This window comes from Heterocephalus glaber, unplaced genomic scaffold (genome assembly GCF_053883595.1).
Source record: "Heterocephalus glaber isolate CG9 unplaced genomic scaffold, H.glaber_assembly_v1.0 deba00001452, whole genome shotgun sequence".
NCBI classification, from domain to species: Eukaryota; Metazoa; Chordata; class Mammalia; order Rodentia; family Bathyergidae; genus Heterocephalus; species Heterocephalus glaber.
Genome location: NW_028258302.1, coordinates 10,409,151 through 10,414,135, shown reverse-complemented (window position 1 = coordinate 10,414,135; position 4,985 = coordinate 10,409,151).

Genomic DNA, 4,985 nt, shown 5'->3' with positions numbered 1-4,985 from the left:
GACGGACAATTCAACTTACCAATCCTAAAGCGATACTGAGGAAGACTACTTGTGATTGGACAGAGTAGGTACGGAGTAAGGAAGGGGCGGGCCATCATACTGAGCTGGGCGGGGTGCTCTTGGCGCTCTGGGCTGGTGTGTAGAGTGGGCGGGAAAACGTGAAGGAAGACCAGAGGCCGCGCGGGAAGTTCTAGTTCGGCCGTTGACAGTGACACCTGCAACTCCGTTTACATCCTATGAAATTGCCCGCGGGAGTGTAAATGGTTAAACTAACTCTTAGAAAACAAATTGGCGCCAGCTGTGCTGGTGCATGCCTGTAATCCCAGCCCATAGGAAGCAGGAGGTTCTCTGTGAGTTCGAGGCCAGTCTGAGCTATGTAGCAAGACCCTGTCTCAAAAAGCAAGCAAGCAAGCAAGAAAACAAATTGACAATATGTATCACATAACCTTTGGTCTAAAATTCTACTTCTAGAAATTCAAAGGAAGGACATAATCAAGGATATGTGTAAAGATTTGTGTTACGTAGAAGTCAGTTGCCACATCTATACCACCCCAAGTCCCAGACCAAAAAATAATGGCAACAGTCTAAATGTTGAACTTAACCAGTAACAGACTGGTTAAGTAAATTGCAACAAAATTGCATACTAGAATTCACCTATTGTATGACTGTTTAAAATGTGCGAAAGTGTTCACTAGCAGGATACAAAATTGCAGTTACAACAAATCCCAATTTTGTTTGATGGTTACAACTGGAGACTTCAGTAGAGTGGTTAGAAGGGTGTGTCCACTTTGTACACTTTCAGATTTTTTTTAAAGTTCTGTAATTCTATATTACACAAACAATGCCCTTATAAGAAAAATAACTTTTTTTTTGGTACCGGAGATCGAACTCCAGTCCTTGCTCTTGCCAGGGAAGCGGAACCACTGAGCTAAATCCCCGGCCCCAAAAATAAACTTTTTAATTCAGGAAAAAGAATTTTTTTTTTCCTCTCAAGAGAGATGACTGTCTCTTGAACAGGGAAATGATTTCTACAGCTTTTTGGTGTGTGAAAGCTTCAAGCCCCTTTGGGACCTTACATGAGAGTGTGATTAGGAAACCATTATGTTTCCTCACAGGCTCACACCAGTTATTTCTATATCCTAGTGATGAATTTGCTAACACTTCTGCTGTAGTCTCTTCTACTTTACCTCACAGAAGTAACATTCATTTCTCATCTCCACAATGAACTTTTATAAGATGTCTGCTCGATGTTGTTGGACCATAGAATGAAGCAGGGACTGTTATGCCTATTTTCTAGAAAGTAAGATGAGGTCTATGTAAGGTCAGACCGAGGCATGATTGAGACTGCTGAGGCAGGCAGAGTCTAAGCAACATGTGATGAGTTTATTGCCATCTGGGTGCAGATGGGCCAAGGGAGAAAAGGCCATTGGCACAGAGAGGAGGGTGCCTGTGGTTGATATAGGGCATTTTAGGTAAGGGAGGGGGCACTGGGCAAGAGAGTGGAAAATTTTAGAGTTCCATGGGTGATGGGCCTGGGGCTGGCTGAGAAACAGGGCGGTGGTGAGAGCAGCAGGGTGGCTGCTGGCTGATTTCTGTGCTCCCGTGGATGCAGGTAGCAGGTCTGCTTGGGCAGGGGTCCAATTTGAGGGGCCTGTCAGTCTAGAGATAGCAGCAGTTATTATTAAAACAAATTCCAGGTGAGTAAAGGACAAATGCGTGTGTAGAATAGTCGTTCAAGTAACTTAGTTACTTTTACTTTTTCACAAATTCACACCTAAAGTGGAAACTTAGCATGGTAATGAACATGTGTTACATGAAAAGGTATGCTAACCCAGCACTCGGGAGCCTGAGGTAGGAGGATTATGAGTTCAAGACCAGATTGGTCTACACAGGGAGTTGGAGGTCAGCCTGAGCTACCTAGTGAGACCCTGTCCTGGGCCAGGGGGAAGGCAGAATAGGGCAAAAAGCACAACTAAAACTGCACCTCTACAAGTGATGATGTCAAGAGACCAGGTCCCTACCCTGTCAATGCCATAAAAGCTATATGTCTTTGTCCTTTGGGTCAACCTGGGATTTCTGTCCTCCACAGCTTTTCCCCTTGTGCTAGAGCATTAGAATAAAAGCCTTGTTTTTGTACCAAAGTGCTTCTGTCTCATTCTTCTGAAAGAGAGGACAAGAACCCACAGAGTCAATGCAAGTCAAAGCAAGGTGATGGGCCAGGGATTTAGCGCAGTGGTTCTGCTGCCAGCCTCGCAAGCGCAAGGACCCAAGTTTGATCCCTGGTACCAAAAAAAAGAAAAAAAAAAGATGATAAGAAGGATACTGACATCCTAAGAGGAGGAGTGTCTCATTCATTTAGTTACCCAACTATTAATTTTTAATAATAACTGCTGCTGTGCACCTATTACTGAATATTATGTGCCAACCAATGGACTAAGCAATGTACATGCACGATCTCATTTAACCTTCACAGCTGTCTATATATAGGTAGCTACTTTATTATCAGAAAAATTTAAAAAATAGAGGCACAGAGAGGTTAAGTACTGGACCTTACCCATGGTCATGTGACTAGCCTGTGGCTAAGCAGAGATCTGAGCTCAGATCTGTTTGGCTGGCACCTAGCACTGTCAGGTAGCAGAAGTGGAGCTCACAGTCCCAAAAGGTTCCAACTACAGTGTAACAGGAGGAATTGGAAGGATGGAGAGGATTTGGTTTTGGAGCAGGGAGCATTTCAAGCTGAGAGACTGCTTGGCACAAACTCCGAGGAGCAGGAGATAGCAGCCGTGCTGTGGGGTTTGGGGGAATTGGGAAGTTTCTAGGTCAGGGTCTATGACCAGATTTATGTTAAAGATCACTTACATGGTAGACTAGAGAGGAGAAAAAGAGGTATTTCTGACAAGACAAGAGGTATTTCTGTTAATGTTTTGTGGTATGTAGAAATAATAGCCCCTCAAAAATGTCCACATTCTAATCCCCAGAACCTGGGATTGTGTCACTTTACATGACAAAAATTAAGGATTCTGAGATGGAGAGATTATCCTGGATTACCTGAGTGGGCCCAGTGTAATCACAAAGGTCCTCATAAGGAAAAGAGGGAGGCAGAAGAACTAGACAAGATGTGGCGACACAAGCAGAGGTCAGAGTAAGGACTGCTGGGCAGGGCAGTCACAAGGAACACTGGCAGCCTGTGAAGCTGCAGAGGAAAGATGTAGCTTCTCCCCTGGGGAGAAGGAATATGGCTTGCCAATGACTGAGTTTGAGCTGCATGAGACCTATTTTGGACTTCAGACCTCCAAAACTATAATAATACATTTGTGTTGTTCTAGGCTACTTTCTTAGTGGTAACTTGTTATAGCAGCAATAGGAAACCTATACAAGGTATTTTGGCATGGGTGATAGAAACAGATTTTGATTCCATTAAGCAAGAGGGGAACTCATTGGGTAGATGCAATTGTACAACCACAGGCTTCAGGAACGGTAGGAACCAGGGCTACTTTGGGTCATCTAGATATGAGGATCACACGAACATTGCCGAGGGAAACATTCACTCCCTACCCCCTGCTTTTCCACATGGAGGGATCTCTTGAAGACTGACACTCTTGCCTTTTCCCTTCACCCACACATTACTCTCCAGAGGAGGAATGATACATACAGTATCTGATTAGTGAGTTTACAGGGAATGAACTGAGCTCAACTCAACATTTCTTTCTCTCTGCCCACAAATAGCACTTTCTTTTGTTCTCCTACATTCTCAAAAATTCCCAAGGCCTATCCCTCACAGAAAGGACAATAATTTCCTTCCTTCCTTCCTTCCTTCCTTCCTTCCTTCTTTCCTTCCTTTTCTCCCTCCCTCTCTCCCTCCTTCCCTCCTTTTCCTTTTCTCCCTCCCTCCCCTTTTCTCCATTCTTTTCTTTTATTTTCTTTAAAAATAATTCTTTCTTAGGCCAGGCGTGGTGGTGCACACCTGTAATCCCAGCACTTGGGAGGCTGAGGCAGGAGGACTGCTGCGAGTTTGAGGCCATTTTGGGCTACATAGTGAGTTCAAGGTCAGCCGGAACTTCATAATAAGGCCCTGTTTTAAAAAAAAAAAAACTCTTTCTTGAAAGACAGGATCTTGCTATGTTATCCAGACTGGCCTCAAATTCCTGGTTTCAAGTGAAACCTCCCTCAGCCTTCCAAGTAGTTGGGATTAAGGTATGTGCCACCAAGCCCCACACTGTCCACCAGAAGTGCTGCTTTCGCCTAGGCCCCCTTCTCTGGGAACCCTCTGGGGAGGAACTGCCCCTGCTCAAGAGGGACAGCCTGGGAAGTGGGGATGCAGGCAGCAGGGACACAGCCACTATGCAGTCCCAGGGGATGGCTCCCTGACTGAGTTCTAGTACTACCTAGGACGAGTTAGAGAAGTTTAATTTTGGTGTTCTAGTATTAGTCCATTGTGTGCCAATGAAGACACATCTCAAACATCTCCGCCAAGAATAAAGGTGATATTCTGATCTCCCTCTCCCTTACTTCTATAGCTCTTCCTTTATTTTTTCTAAAGTTGGATGAGGCAACTCTGAAACTCAACAATGTCTTGACTCATTCCACTCAAGATTTAGATTCCAAAAAAAAAATTCAGATTTCTGACTTGGCTTGTATCTCATATTTACCTCTTGGTGAAAGTGGAAAGGACCTTGATTGACTAACAGTTCCCTCAGGACTATTGGGAATGGAGAAGTAGTTCCTTAAAAGTAAATGGTGGGCCAGGGATTTAGCTCAGTGGTTCCAGCGCCTGCCTTGCAAGCACAAGGTCCTGAGTTCGAACCCCAGTAACAAACAAAAAAAACAAAAAAAGTAAATGGTGACAATTTCCAAAATAAGACAAGGGTTTTGGACAGGCAAAAACAACAGATGTCCCCTGGAGGGAGCTATTGCAAAAGTCCATGAGAAAGATAACAAGGGCCTAGAATATGGAAGTAGAATTAACAGGACTTGTCTCCAGATCA